The sequence below is a fragment of the Balearica regulorum genome, chromosome 2 (assembly GCF_011004875.1).
Source record: "Balearica regulorum gibbericeps isolate bBalReg1 chromosome 2, bBalReg1.pri, whole genome shotgun sequence".
Taxonomy (NCBI): Eukaryota; Metazoa; Chordata; class Aves; order Gruiformes; family Gruidae; genus Balearica; species Balearica regulorum.
Window position 1 is genome coordinate 24,437,452 of NC_046185.1, and position 16,691 is coordinate 24,454,142.

At 40.6% G+C, this 16,691-nt stretch overlaps 1 protein-coding gene across 2 annotated transcripts in view; it reads left to right on the plus strand.

The window, feature by feature from the left end:
- STK3 (serine/threonine kinase 3) overlaps window positions 1-16,691 on the plus strand; it is a 144,723-nt gene that overhangs the window by 17,369 nt on the left and 110,663 nt on the right. The window lies entirely within an intron of this gene.

The following is a 16,691-nucleotide window of genomic DNA, read 5'->3' on the forward strand; positions in this document are numbered from 1 at the left end:
AGGAGGGAATTGTTTATTGAATAGGCCCAGACACACAGGGTTATGTGTTCTGTAATTTCTCTAAGTTGTCAAATAAAGACTGTGGCTGGGCCAAGGAAAAGTTTATTTCCTGCTTCTCTATATGTAAGGAAAAGAAACTGAGGAAGAGAGAGTTTGAAGTAAGAACCCTTACTTTAATGCAATGGTCATTAGGATCATCACATCAAAATAAGTCATAGGAAAAGGTGGATGTCACCTCATATTTGGGGAGGAAGTGTTTCTGTGCATTTGCCCTTGTTACTTGTCTCTAAGAATTTACCGATCTCTTTATGTATCCATGTTTCCCCTACCTCTTCAAAAATTTTGTTGTTTGTCTCGAAAATAAACATCACTGGCTTTGCTCTAATGGACCAAAAATGAGGGAAGCAGAATTCAAAGTTAAGGAAATGTCTGCTGACTGTTGGGACCCTGTTCATATTGAGAGGTTTTCAGCTTGACAGGAGCAGACTCTTGTCCAAGAGGCTCAAGCCATGACTTTGAAGTTAAATCGACCACTGGAATTCTGCCTCAGAGTTTTCTAGTGTGCCAGGCATATCAGCAGCACTGGAGCAAGCTTATGATGCCTGTTAGCTCATCTGACATGTGGTGTTCATCAGTCCAAGGCAAAAAAGCTGTATATCTAGTTTTGTCTGCTTTCCTCAGAGACTGATTTGGGAGGTACATATATCTTGTTCAGGCAAACTGTGGGTTGCTATCAAAAAGGGCACTTCCACTATTATCCTCCAGCCTGGCTGATGTGTTCCTGCCTTTTTCATGCCTCAGATACAGTGATTGTGTGGCTCCAGGATGATCTTGGATAAGCTTGATGATCTGATGGGGAAACTCTTTCTTCTCTAGTCTATTCTCCCCACCCCATCGTGAGCTGACTCAGGACTTACTGTGGCAGCACAGTGGCTTGATCTGATGCAAGGCAAACATTAGGAATGAGCAGTGGGGAAAGGGAAGGAAAGGAAGGAATGAGACTGACTTTTTCAGTGACAGCTTGCAATAGAATTACATAATTACAATGTGAGGCAATACTATACGTCCTACTGGTTGCTATTAACATATCGGGGAGTACTAACACACCAGCAATGCTGCCTCTCTACTGATAATTTAGGATGCACTTGCTCATCCACTGATCGTGATTAACTGAGTCATTTGGCTGTAGCATACTGTGTGGTGGCTATGCAGTGGGTTTATGAGACAAAACCTTCTTATTTGGGACAGTATTGTAAGTGACAAGTTTAGCAATGTACTACTGTACAGGTGGTGTGCTGTGGGGTCCAGAGGTCCTGCATCTTGTATCTAAACTGTGACTTCCTTTACATACCAATTTATTTATCAGTTACATATACACTACCTCATGTATTCTTACTGATTGTCTTCTGCTATATTTTCTTAGCTAATTACATTTTTTCATGTGTTTAAGCTCCAGTAATTCAAATGAATAGTGTATCTGTATCTCTAGATGCTGTGTCTGAATGTCCTCCTGGTTTTGCTCTCTCTCTATGCTACCATGGGGGCCCAGGGCAGACCTTTGGAAATTAGCTTGTAGGAGAAAATTAGTTTTCATCTCAGGAAAAAATATATTTGTTGTTTGTGTGCCAGAAAATAGATGCATGTTAATTGTCATGAAAGAAGAGCAAATTAGAGCTACACTGTTATTCATCTGTTTCCAAAATTACTATATATATATAACATGCAAATAAGGCTGCCAAAAAGGCATTCAGAAGTTGGAAAGTTTCAGAACTGAGATTGGCCATGCAGCATCCTCTGGTACATGTGCAGTGTGAAACGTTAATTGTTCTCTTTTTCCCCCTTTTTCTACAGGACTCACTGTTAGTGGGTCATGCTCATTCAGTGAGGAATTGCTGTACATGCTGTTAAAATAGTATATAATCTGAGGTCTGGTGTTTATTTGCAAAATACTAGAAGAGTTTCTCTGAAGGCAGAATTATCTTCCCCAAGCTTTATCTGACCTTCATCTTTCCATTAAAATAAATACTGCTGTTAACTAGTTGGATATTGCTATGAACATCTGCAGGTCAATTCTAAGGAGAATTAGCTTCCTGGATGATTTCTGTAGTTTCCCACCTAGATTACCCAAGGTGTGTGCATAAAATGTTGGAGATCATTTTGTGGGCTGTCTTAAAACTGTTGCTACCCATGTAATGTTAAAATGCTTTGCATCAGGTAATTCACTGACTTTCTGTTTTTAAAATGTGATTCTGGGGAGAAAGCTCACAAAATACTACTTCAGTTCTAATGGCTGTATTTTCTGGGTTTCACAATGTTCATATTTGCTACTGATCTCTTTCTGTAGTCGAGTCGCTGCTGAAAGCTGAGGCTATAATATGTTGGGGGAGAATAGAATTATCATGTCTTTTCTGATCTCTACAGACTGTCTAGCTGCATGTTCAACAGATCTCCTTTCCTTCCCCACCCTCCCCCAAGTTTCAGAAGGCAAATTTAGGGAGATGTTAGGAGAATGGCCGAAGTTGCATCTGTGCTTTGAAATCAGTTATTCGTTTTTCAATTTGAACTACTAAAGATTGAACTACAAAGAAAAAATTGTTAGAATTACATAATGTAAACGCAACAGCTTTTTCACCCTCCTGTATATAATTGTTGGTAATGCCTGTTTTAAGTTGAGGAAACAATAAAATGACCATGTAAACACAGAATATAAAGAAATGTATACTAATGTGTTCCAGTCAGAGGTAGCTGTTTAAATGAATGTTTAATCAGGACAGTCCTCTATTAGTACCCCATATGCACCTTGCATCACAAAACACAGTCTTATTCCTGTTACACTGAAGGGTGGAAATTTAACCTTATTGCCTTCACACAACACTCTTTCCCATCGAAGAACCCCATCATTGTTTGCCTTGGAGAGCCAGAAATATCAGCTAAATTGTTAATGTCTTTCCAGTTTTAGTCAATCTCTCCGCATATAAAGTTCTAATCCGGGCAATAAAATTTGTCTCAATCTAAGGAGTTAAGCCAAATTTCATTAAGGTCAGAACAACATATCCTTCTTCCATATATATTTTATTTTACAATAATAGAATGTGTTTAAAGTTGGGATGGATTTATTGCTGTATATTATTATGGTGAGGAAGTGGAGGAAATGTAAGAAAACTACAGGTAAAAGAAAGTTTACTCTGTTGAAACTGGATGTTTATTTTAGAGGTGGTGAGGAAGGAGGTGAACAGTGTGCCACTGTTTTGAAATAAGCGATAATTTTAATTTGGAAGGGACCTCTGGAAGTCATCTGGTTGGATCTCCTGTTCCAAGGAAGGCGAACTTCAAAGTTTGATTAGGTTAATGAGGACCTTGTTCAGCTGAGTTTTGAAAATCTGAAAAGGGGAAGATTCAACAGTCTCTCTCTGCAGCCCTGTGAACTTCTTTCTTATATCTAACTGAACTTCCTTTGGGGCACCTTGTGACAGTTGCCCATTCTCCTTTTTCTGTGCCACTCTGAGAAGTGTCTGCCTCTATGAAAATTTTTTTTTTATCCCCCTTTTAGATTATTGAAAACTGCATTGAAATATCTACTCGTCTTCAGACGAGTCAAACCTTGCTCTGTCAACCTGGTACATCATGTGTTCTAGCCCCCACTGCCGAACTTTCTCCTGTTTGTCCTTTCTTTTACAGTAGCCTGAAACTGGGCACAGCATTCCAGATTTGGCTTTACGAGTGCTAAATAAAGGGGAACATTTACATGACCTGACTTGCTGACTCTGCTTTCCTAATGAAGACCAATATAGAGTGAGCCTTCCCTGCATGTGAGGGCATATTGCTGACTCATTAACAGCTTGTCTACTGGAGCCACCCCAGAACCTTTCCTGCAGCAATATTACCTGCCCCATTGATCCCCAGCCCATACTGTTCATGGCATGGGGTTCTTGTGTCCTAGATGTGGGACTTTGCCTTTGTTGAACTTCAAGTGTTCTGTCAACCTAATTCTTCCAGCTTGTTGAAGTCTCTCTGAGTGACAGCCTTGCCTTTTAGTGTATTGATAGCTTGCCCCTTGTTTCATGTCATCCACAAATGTGATGGGTGTGTGTTCCAGCTCACTGTCCAGGTTATTGATGAAGATGTTGGAGTATTCACCCTAGTATCAACCTCTGAGGAATATCACTTGCAGCTGGCTGTTGGTTACATTTTGAACCAGCATTGAGTCCAGCCAATTATTCTTCCACATCTTTTCTAGGATTCCCTGGATTGACAGTCTCCAACAGTATCTTTTTAGCCTTCGTAAAGTCAAACTAAATGGCATCCTCAGCTCTCTCTTCATCCTCATAGGAAAGTGGCCAGGTTAATTTGGCATTTCCCTCTGGTAAACTTGTGATGGCTGTTTCCAGTCACTTTTTTACCCTTTGTATGTCTGGAAATTAGCTTCTGTGAAGATTTGCTCCATAATATCCTAGGGACTGAGGAGAAGTTGGCCAGCCTGTAATTCCTCATATCATTGTTTTTGCCCTTTTTGAAGAGGATGTCATAAAGAACATCCCCTGATTGCTGTAGCTTTTTTAAAGCTGATAAGAAGTAGACTTGAGTTTGCACTATCCAGCTCCTTGGCGCCTTTGGATGCATCTCCTCTGCTCCCATGGACTTGTATTTGTCCAATTTACTAGAGTAATTCCTAACTCATTCCACTGTTTACTAGACAGAGACAGCTCAGAGCCAAAGAAACTGATGCAAAGAAGGTGCTTAGGAGGTTTCTGCATCATTTGTCAGTAGATTGACCGCCCCGTTTAGCAGCTGGCCAACATTTGTGTTTTTCTTTTCTTTCTTTTTTTTTTTTTTTCTGCATGCAGACCAATACAGGCTGCTCCTTCTATTTCTGTATTGCTGTCCAGTTTCAAACCCACCCTAGCCTTGGCCTTCTTAATTCTGCTCCTTAGTATCTGGGCAATGCTTCTTTATTTATCTTTAGTAATCTGTTCCTGCTTCTGTCTCTTATATGCTTTGGGTTTTGCACTTTAGCTCAGTCAGGAGTTCCTAGTTCATTCAAGAAGTCCTCCTGCTGTGCTTGCTCGTTATCTTGCTTGCCAGGAAGGACTGTTTTCATACTTTGAGGAGGTTGTCCTTGATGCCTAACCAGCTCTTCAAGGTTCCATTGCCCTTCAGGGCAGCATGCCCTGGGATCCCATCTGCTAGTTCCTTTAACAAGCTGAGGTTTGCTATCTGGAAATCTGGTTCTGCTGCTTGCTTTTGTTACTTCCCTCCATAACGTAACCTCCAGCACCTCATAGTCGTTGCCAAGGCTGCCTCTGCCATCCCTAGTGAGTTCTTACTAGACTAGCTACTCATGAGTAGAGTGGAATACCTCCTGTGGTGGGCCTGTACAGCACCTGCAGTAAAAAATTATTACTGCTCACTCCTGGATGGTGTTTTTTTTTTTTTTTGTACCCTGCCAACAGGTATTGAGGTGGTTAACATCCCTGCGTCATCATGCGTGCTCTCCCCACCCCACCCCCCGACGGCCTATGATAGGGGCTTCTTCTAGTGCTGAGGATGACTTCATCTACTTCACCTTTTTGATTGGGTGGTTTGTAGCAGATGCCGTGATAGCATCTACCTTTTGGGCTACCCTTCTGATTTTGATCTATAAACTCTCAATGAGTTTAAGTGTTCCATAGTAGAGCTGCATGTATGTGTAGAGCTCAAGCCTGCCCATCTGTCCTGCTTGGTGCTTGTGAGGAGCCTGCATCTGTCTCTCACAGAGAACTATCCTGAACAGTGAACTATCCTGTTGTGGCTCCAATTCCAGTGACATTATAGCTCTGCAGCTGTGCAGAGGCTGGCAGTTCTTCCTGTTTGCATTGCAGGCTGTACAGTTTTGTGTGCAGGATTTCAGATGTACCCATCTGCCCTACTTTCTCCTGGAGGCCTATTTGATATATGCTTCCTCTTTCTCTGTTCCTTCACTTAACTGAAGGCTTTGATTTCCATTCGCTGGTGAACCTAGTTTAAAGCTCTTCTCAGTAGGTTTAGCAAGCCTGTTGGCAAAGATACTCTTGACCTCCTTTGTCAGGTAGATCCTGTTTCTCCCCAGTCGTCGTCGTTCCTCTGAGGATCCTGTGTTCATAAAAACACTAATGCTTTGCTGCTGTTAGCAGGCCTGCTGGAAGGTGGTGATCTGCAGATGCATCTGCTTCTCCTTGAGGCTTTCCCTTTGTCTGGCAGGATCAAGAATACCACCACACTGACCCTTGTTTATTTAATACAGACTCCCTTCGTGATGCTGTCAGGGTCAACATGGACAGTGCGTAGTTTGTGAGCCAAGTGATCTATCTGCAAATACATTTTATGTAATGGTAAAGTTGTTTTTCAATAGTGATACCCCAATTTAGTACTTCCTGTTTGAAAGGCACATGATCTTATTTTCTTAAATACCTGTGCTTAGCACTTCCATTGAGGTTCTTGACCTTATTCACAGTGCTTTGTTAGAAAAGGACTTTGAAGAACCAAACTAACTCAATTGTTGCTGATCACAACTGTGTGTAGACTTGACAAATGCATGTTGTGTTACTGAATCATAGTTAAAATCTGTTTTCCCATGTTGTCTGTACTTAGTACAGTGTTGAAGAGGCTCTGTACTGATCTGCATTACTTCCAAGGCTGTGCTCAACGTCTGGTTAGCCAGTTTAGTACTTCATAGATGTCTTATAGCAAGCTGGAACTTGCTAGTAGAGAATAAGAGCTAAGGAGCATGACTTCCGTGTTCTAATCAGTTCTCGATCTCCCTGTATGTACTTATTAGTGCTAGTTAATGTTCAGGATGTGACCATGGGCGATGCCTGAGATTTCCTGAAACAGTTTTCCATAAAAGCCGCTAGATATATTTTAGATAATTTTATGTTGCTGCTAGGGTATACTAATTTTCAAACTACAGGTAAAAGACTGATTTGTTAGCACTATATTGAATTATCCATATAAAAATGCTAATTTAAAGAGAAAATGGGTCTGTGGTAATTTTTATTTGAGTAAAATTTTTATTTGAGTAAAATTACAAAGGTTACATTACTGAGATTACATAGTAAAAACCACAAATCTGAAAAAATACCAACATTGATCATCGCCTCTGCAGTGAATGGTCATTGTTACGTTTATTGTGGCGTATTTTCCATATGATTTTATGTGCAGCATGACTTGGGCTCAGTAAGAAGGATGTCACTTGCTGCCTCACTTTCTTCATATGATCCTATGCCTAAGTTGTTATACTTGATTAAAACTGGTAATTCTCCTATGGTACTGAGTTCTTACTTTGTCTATAACTGAAATGTTGAGGTGTCCCCTCAGTTATAATATAGGAGGAAGAAGGGATTATCTCCATTAGTTTGAGCCAATTACTGAAAGTCTTAGACCAAACCTTGTCATCATAAGTCATTTAGATGTCATGTTTTGGTACCTCACTCAAGACGTAGGCTGTAATATTGTTTGAAGAGCACTGTCTTCACACAGAGCGTGCAGATCTACTTAAAAAAAGAAGTCTGAAAGGTAATTGCTCTGAAAGTGAAGCTCAAGGAAAGTGGCTTCAGGAGAGTGTAGTCTCATTGAAGTGTGTAGCAGACAGTGGGAAGCAGAATCTAATATTGACTTCAGGCTAGAGCTGCAACTGTAACAACTCTTTTTCTCTCAGAAGCTTTCTGCCTTAATTCATAAATTATACTTCAAATATTGCAAGTGGGGAGGGTATCATAGTAACTGTTATATCTTCTCCTCTGCTCATTTGCTTCTCTCGGCTGTATCTCAGCCTTTTTGTTAGTCCAGCCTTGTCTTCACATAAATGAAGACTAGGAGGGGTATGTGATTACAATAGGATCACTGATGTTTGAGCTTCTTAGCTTCTGGTGGAAGAATGATTATAGCATGGTGCCTTTATTTGTCATGAGAGTGGACTTAGCCTGTGTACTTGACCTAATCAGACTGTTTAGATGCAGTGATCTGATACTTCCTGGAAGCATCAGGCTTAATGTGCGTATATTACTTAGTGTAAAAGGAGCAGCTGGGAATGGACTTAGGCAGTTAAAGCAATTCAGCTGACCTAGACCCCTTCAGAGGGGCCCTTGGGAAGACGAATGATTGACTGTGAGCAGAGAACCTGTAGATGAGTTGTCCCGACAGCTGCATGGATTAGGTAGTGTGTGATAGAGTGTATAAATGGTTCCTTAAGTCTCTTTTGTGCGTGGCATCCATAACCAGTTAGATGTAAATATGTGGATTAGCTGGTCTCCTAATAGATATGCAACATCTGAATTTGCTGTGACCTGCTTTGCTCCAAATTTCTGTTTTAAAGATTGGCTTCATAGTTAACGTGATTTTTTTTTTTGTAGGCTGTAGAATTGTTCACCTTTATCATTCACATTCATTTTAATATATAACTTGCATGTGGTTTTGATGATGAAGGATTTGAAGCTGCTTCATGGGTGACTCATATTTAGAGGGTGGCACCAACCCATCAAAGGGACAGAGCATACAGAATTAGAACTAGCCAAAGATACCAAGCAGATAAACATTCTACAGGATTTCAAATGAGGATCTTGACACAACTGGAAATCGGCAATGCAGTAGAAAAATGACTGTGAAATTATACTAAGGTGCAAGGTATAGAGCATGCTACACTGATGGAAGAGTTGTGCTGTATGTTTAAAAGCTCAATAAAATAAATCAACTGTTTTATCAGGAAACGTAATACCCATATGGCTTGATCAGGAATAGTATGGTATAAAAACCATACATCCAGACATAACAACATTGACTGTAACATATTCCTAGTATTAAAATATTAAATAGTTTTAGAATCGATCACAGAATGGTTTGGGTTGGAAGGGACCTCAAAGATCATCTAGTTCCAAGTCCCTTACTGTGGGCAGGGACACCCTCCACTAGACCAGGTTGCCCAAAACCCCAACCAACCTGGCCTTGAACACTTCCAGGGATGGGGCATCTGCAACCTGTCTGGGCCACCTGTTCCAGTGCCTCACCACCTTCACAGTAAAGATTTTTTTTTCCTTATATCTAATCTAAATCTACCCTCTTTTAGTTTAAAACCACTACCTCTTTGTTTCTTTTACTAGTACTGTGTGGCGTTACCAATGGCATTCCTTGTATGTCAACATCTGTTGGAACTAGAGAGTACAGGATAATATGTAGATGGCAAGCTGTGTGCTATGATGAGGTGTATTATGGACTGATTCTGTACTTACCTGTTTCCTTTGTAAGTTGAAAGTCACTTGCAGAGACACAGGTACTATGCTACCTGTGTAGTGACTTTTAACCATCCTTATGAGGAGAGCTTGTGATTTAGGGTAAAGAAGGGAGAAGACATAATTAGCAAGTATTTTGATGCAGATTTTAAGAGTTTATTTGTGGTTTTGTCAGATTCTGTGAATAAATGAATAATTGGAGGAACTTTGGATCTGTTTTTGTATACTTTGGTCCCTTGTTGCTTCCAACAACTGGTAGCCTCAAAAAGTACATCTGCCTCATCTATTCCCCCAAATTATATCAGGCTTACATTAGTTTATGTGCCAACTAGTCTCTGTGTGATGTAAAGAATAACTATACATTGTGTTCTGTTGTGCTTAAAAAAAAATAAATTAACCTCTCTGCGCAACCTGTTCCTGCCTCACCACCCTCACAGGAAAGAATTTTTTTTCCTTATATCTAATCTAAATTGACCCTCCTTCAGCTTAAGGCCATTCCCCCTTGTCCTGTCACTACACTCCCTGATAAACAGTCCCCGACCATCTTTCCTGTAGGCCCCTTCAGGTACTGGAAGGCCGCAATTAGATCTCCCCGGAGCCTTCTCTTCTCCAGGCTGAACAATCCCAACTCTCTCAGCCTGTCCTCATAGGTAGAGGTGCTCCAGCCCTCTGATCAGCTTCGCAGCCCTCCTGGACTTGCTCCAACAGCGCGATGTCTTTCTTGTACTGGGGCCCCCAGAGCTGGATGCAGTACTCCAGGTGGGGTCTCATGAGACCAGAGTAGAGGGGCAGAATCTCTGTCTTTGTCCTGCTGGCCATGCTGTTTTTGGTGCAGCCCAGGACATGGTTGGCTTTCTGGGCTGCAAGCACACGCTACTGACTCATGCTGAACTTTTCATCAGTCAACACCCCCAAGTCCTCTTCTTCAGGGCTGCTCTCAATCCATTCTCCACCCAGCCTGTATTTGTGCTTGGGATTGCCCTGACCCATGTGCAGGACCTTGGACTTGGCCTCGTTGAGCTTCATGCAGTTTGCATGGGCCCACCTCTCCAGCCTGCCAAGGTTCCTCTGGATGGCATCCCTTCCCTTCAGCGTGTCGACCGCACTGCTCAGCTTGGTGTTGTCGGCAAACTTGCTGAGGGTGCGCTCGATCCCGCTGTCCATGTTGCCAATAAAGATGTTAAACAGATGTTAAACGTTCAATGACCTTCACATCCTTCTGAAATTGTGGGGCCCAGAACTGCATGCGGCACTCAATGTGAGTCTGCATCAACGCTGAATGCAGCGGGATAATCACTTCTTTGACCAGCTGGTCATGCTGTGTTTGATGCACCCCAGGGTGCAGTTTGTCCTCTTGGCTGCCGGGTCACACTGCTGACTCGTATTGAGCCTGCTGTTGAGCAGCACCCTCAGCTCCCTTTCTGCAGGGCTACTCTCCAGCCACTTCTCTCCCAATGTATAGTTTTGCTTAGTGTTACTCTGTCCCAGGTGCAGAATCCAGTATTTGGACTTGTTAAATTTCATGCCATTATAATTATTGCCCCATGCTCCAATCTATCTAGATCCCTCTGCAAGGCCTCCTGTCCCTCAAGAGAGCCAACAGCACCTCCCAGTTTGGTATTGTCAGCAAACTTGCTAATGGTGAATTCAACTTCTGTACCCAGATCATCGATAAATGTGTTGAACAGAACTGGCACTAGAGTTGAGTCCTGAGGAACATCACTGGTGACAGGTCGCCAGCCAGATGTAGCCCCATTCACTACAATCCGTTGAGCTCTGCCCTTCAGCCAGTTCTTTACCCAGTGCACTGTGACCCTGCTCATCCCACAGTTGGACAACTTGTCCAGAAGGATGCCAAATTGGCATAAATGCACCTAATCCTGCTGTATGGAATAATTTAGTTCTAAATAATACTAATACAGATTCACAGAATTGTTGAGATTGGAAAGGACCTCTGGAGGTCATCTGGTCTAACCTCCTACTCAAGCAGGACCGCCTAGAGCCAGTTGCCCAACACCATGTCCACATGGCTTTTGAATGCCTCCAAGGAGGGAGACTCCACAACCTTCCTTGGCAACCTATTCTAGTGCTTGGTTGCCCTCACGGTAAAAAAGTGTTTCCTGATGTTCAGAGGGAACCTCCTGTGTTTCAGTTTGTGCCCATTACCTCTGGTCCTGTGACTGGGCACCACTGGAAAGGGCTCTGTTCTCTTTGCACCTTCCCTTCAGATATTTGTACACATTGATGAGGTCCTCCCTGAGCCTTCTCTTCTCCAGGCTGAACAGTCCCAGCTCTCTCAGCCTTTCCTCACAGGAGAGATGCTCCAGTCCCTTAACCGTCTTTATGGCCCTTTGCTGGACTGTTTCCAGTATGTCCATGTCTCCCTTGTACTGGGGAGCCCAGAAGTGGACCCAGTACTCCAGGTGTGGCCTCACCAGTGCTGAGCAGAGGGGAAGAATCCCCTCCCTTGACCTGCTGGCAGCACTCCTCCTAATGCAGCCCAGGATACCATTTGCCTTCTTTGCAGCATACAGAATACTTAAATACCATTAATATTGTGCAAAACCAAATGCAATAGGTAGTTCTGCTCTACAGAAACAACATAACTAGAACTTTTTGTACGATGTTTTATGCGTCCAGTAAGGGAAGTAATGGTGTATGTATGGCTCAGCTGCCATACTGCCATAGTTAATGTTTGTGTTTTAGAAGTTTGTTTTTTTGAGAATTTTGTATTTCTGTTTTTTTTTTCCGGTGGTATGCATAGCTGGTGTATATTCTGCAAAAGGTTTAAATTGCACAAAAATCAAGAAATTAATAATTTTGAAAGATTTTTTAAAAAAATCTTTCTGTTGTGATTGCATGGTAGTGTTCAAGATGGCAATACGTTATTTTGTGAAAAGGTAATTTTGTGTAGGGAAGGCGAGTGTACTTTATTGGCTGCAAATTTGTTGTGTACTTCTAAATATTATAAGATATTAAAACTAAACATTTTGTCTGTGTATTATGCATATACTTGATCATGTTTAGCAATAATATAAGCAGAAATGATTTTAGTGACTGCATCATGTTACATAGATGATGATTATACATATGCATATATATGAAGCACAAGTGGATGCATCTAGGACATCTGGAGTTGGGATTGATGTGTCTCAGCACGCTGATGGCAGAGTAAGCCTGTTCTCCCTTCTTTTTCCCTGTACTTCTCTGTTACTGCTGTTCCTGATAAACACAACTCATGCTCACTGCTTACTTCTTTTAGGTGATGTTCACTTCTGTGGACTTTTCTGACCACTGTATGCATTTTGATGTTACTTAAATACTTTTTACTTTTGTAACACATAACAATGTAGAGCTTTCCTTTACTGATGGACCTCAGGCTGCAGTACTCTAGAACTCACTCTCTTCTGGCTTGGTGAATTCTTAGTCTTAGCTGCTTTGTCAACCTTTTGGTATGGGTGTTCTGTTAATGTCTCCTTTTCAGAGCTGGGTCTTGCCATGCAGCTGCAAAAACACTTCTCCATCTAGAGTTGATCCAAAGATCTCCATGTAGTTTAACCACTAATTTTTCAAGAACTGAAGGTAAGGATTTATCTCCTTAGGAATGCAACACATTGAAGAGAGATCTTCTCTGCAGAGCCTTCTGAGCACAATTTCTCGTAATACTTGTTTCTAGATGAAAGCAGGCAGTAAGTTGTATGCCTATCTTGCTATAAATTTGCCAGTGCTTGGGATCATTTTTTGATGCATGTTCAGGATTAACTGTATGGAAGTCTTTGGAGATTCAGGACATTGTATTGTTTGTGAAGTGGATGGATTTAGCAAAGCTCTGGCAGAAGGTGTTACACTCAGCATGTCATAAACCATTCATGATATAGTATTTGTTAATAGCCAGCGCTTAAATGGCCTGTAATGTGTGTCTTCAGAAAATCACAGGTTTAGTGTACTTCACCAGAAAATTTTTAGCTCACATAATGAGGGTTGTCTCTTTCTCCAGATATACTTCTGACTGTACTTTAGTTTAATCTTACAGTTGATTTAAAGTCCCTTCTTGCTTGACTCCAGATCAGGTAGATGGTTTCACTCCCTTGGTGCAATGCCAGGAAAGACGTCTTGTTTGAGCTGTGTATAAGAGGGTTTTCAGTTCTCTTGGCCATGATCCTTTGAAGCAGCATAGCAGTCAGCACAAATAGAGGCTTTGAGCAGTGTGCCACTGAACAGAAACACTGAAAGATCTCGGAGATAAATGGCAGGCAAGGAATGCATAATACGGAGCAGAGGCGGTAACTGCTTGCTGTGGAGCATGGAGCTAATGCCACCATTGATTTCATCCTCTGCTTGCATAGGGGAAGGTTTGTAAAAGTCACTGGGGCTCTTTGGGTAGAATAACACATGTAGTGATTTGGAAGGCAATGCCAATTTGAGCAGCTCCTACTCTGCTATGTCCTTGTTGACTATGCCGTGAATTGAATCAGGGAACTGATTTGTTGGAAAAATAATTTGGCAGACAGGTTTATTTTTAACTAGGGTCAGTTACAGTGGAAGGGCTGACACACAGTGGGGATTACTGCTGTAGGTTGCAGTGAAAGGAGGAACTGGAGCTTGGCACTGCTGTTTAAATAAATGTATGTGTAACTGTGCCCTTGGGCTCCACGCCCAGGTTTTATGAGACTGGATAGAAGCTGGAATAGGGAAGTGGTTCTGTTTGTTAAATAATTAAAGCTTGTTCTGAGCAACTCAAGTGCAGATAATCTTGCTGACTAATCATTTTTTCCTTTCTGTTGAGTCATTCTGTTGGCTTAGAGTGATTATGAGTGGGTTTTTTGTTTCTTGTGGGCTTTTGGTGGTAGCTTTTTTTGGAGGGAGGTGCGGATGTGTACCAACACTTTCAAAACTGAAACTGGAAGAAATTGTTATTGCTTAATTTAATTTCTGTATGGGATGGAAAAATAGAGAAAGAGCAGAAAAATAAGTCAGTGTTGCAGCCAAATTAGAGTATTCCTCTTCAGTTTTGCAGTTTCTTGCATTTCTAAGAATGTGTCAAGTTCATTTGCTTAGTTCTTATATTACAGCCTTGATGTACTGTAATTGAACAGAATTTCAGTGGCATGAATAGTTTCTTTGTATCTCCATGAGAAATTGCATCACATGGGATGAATTGTGCTTGTGTTTTGTGCTTTTATTCTAGAATAAATGTTGATCAAAATCCGAGAAGTGTTCTCAGGGGCTGTGGTACCTGCAAGAGATTCACTCTTGCTATTACACTGGTAACACTTGTTCAGGAGCTTATGTGTTCCTATTATGCTGATCTAAAGCAATGAAGATAAATAACTGTGCTAACTGATAACTTACTCAATAGGCCATGTAGTTTATGAAGCAGATAAATGAAAATATATCTCAAATTTATTTTTTTTACTGTATTGTATTTTCTTTGGGAATGAAATGTCTGTCAGCTTGTTGCCAGTCAATACTTGCAGCTTATTATATCATTTGTGATAGTATATGAATTCTGCAACATATTAAAGTAGTAGATAAGAGAAGTGTTTTGAACTGCCCAGTCTACACCACTTCTTTATTTATCGTAGGTGTTTAATAATATTTTTTTAAGCTTTAAAATGAAGTTTTTCTGGCCTACTTTAAAAAAAAGTCAAGTAAAAGAGTTCTTCGTGTTTCCTTTTTGATGTTTTTCAGAATTCAATAAATATTCCTGTTGCAATTTTTTTTTCTTAACTCTTCAAATTTTCAATTTTATTTCTCAGTTTATATTCAGTTACTTGACTAATTTGAGAGTACCTTTCCATTCATCCTGACTGAAAAATAAACAGCAAACATGATGTGAAAGAGAGCTGGGTATAACTGCAAAATGTATCGCAGACTTCAGGAACTCTGAAGTTCTACAGAGCCTCAGCTATTCTGCCTTAGTTCTCAGAAGTAACTGAAGGCCATGCTGTTATTAAAGAACATAAAGAAACGAGTTAAAAATTCAGTGTGGCCATAGAAGATAGTATTATGCACTGGTAGATGTTATGTAAAGAAATGTTTTTTAGAGACCAGAAGATATTAACAGGCTGCAACTACTTTGAAAGTCGTGGGCTGACATGTTGCATTATCTTCACATAGTGGTAGTTGTGCTTACTAAAATGTGGCATGTCTCATAAAATATATTCAGGGCCAGCTGTGTAAAGGTTTCTGTTAGTTTAATCGTACAACTTTATAGCGTGATAGTAACATGATATATTATAGCATAGCTCACGTGGATTATCTACACTTAAGAATTAACAGGAAACCTTTGCATAGACAGCAAACTAATAAATGTTGTTGGTAGATATAAAAGAAATTACAGTATTTCTGGCTGAAATTTAAGAGCCATATATTCAATCTGATCATATTTTCCTATGAGGATAACATCTAGCAATTTTTGAGTGATGCAGGTAATTTAAAAAGAATCCAGAAGTTCAGTGAGTGGTCATTCTCTGCATCAGTGGGCAACAAGAAAAGAATGGTGTAAAAAAAAAAAAACCAAACCCATAGCATCTGGTTGGCATCCATTCTTAGTCCTTTCTGTAATTGTCTACAGCTTAAAGGAACAGGTGATAACACTTATTGGCACCTTCCAGTGTAAGGGTACCCTGATGTCTTAGTTGTCCATTTTCAGGGCTGAGCAGGGTTTTGGGAAGGTCCTTGGGGCACATCTGTATGGGTGTAGTTCTACAGCTTTGTGTCAGTATGGAGCACAGGCAGAGTGAGAAATACTTATTTTCAAAAATCAGCATTTACTTACATTCTATATAAAATGAAAGCACTGGCCTTAAAAGGAATGGCTTACTTGACAGACTTCAGTAACATTCTGTAAACTAGTTGGGAACTGTTGGGGCATTTGTATTTATGCATGCTGTATTATCTCCTTACAGACACTGAGTAGCAAGCCATCCCTGATAAATATTTTGGCTATTTTCTGTACATCTTTATTGCTTGCTTTTTGTTTCTTTTTTTTTTTTTTTTTTTTTTTTGTTCTTGCAAAGAAGCTCTTAATTTATCCTTGCTAATTTGTAAATTGCCAGCAATGAGAAACTAATAGTAGTGCAGTTAGGAGTAGCTGGTGGACAAAAGCTTGATACTACTAATTGTAGACTTAGCTGGCATTTTCTGTGTAGGAATTTGAGAAATAAAGAAAACATGGCATTCCTTCAATCTCTTTCCAAATGTAGGACTGTGCTAGTTTGTTGTGCAAAGTGTGTAAAGAACTTAAGGGTATGGATGAGGAATAGCTCTAGCCTTTCACAGCAGAGAAAGGGCTATCTCTTTTTCCAGTGAAGTATTCTGGTATGTGCCATCCAGTCCAGTGGTAACCACCATTACCTTTGTTTTGACAAAGTTAATGCATAATGTGACAATTATTATGTAGGATCTTAGTGATAAATGTATTACTTGTAGAAACTGTGCAGCAGCCTT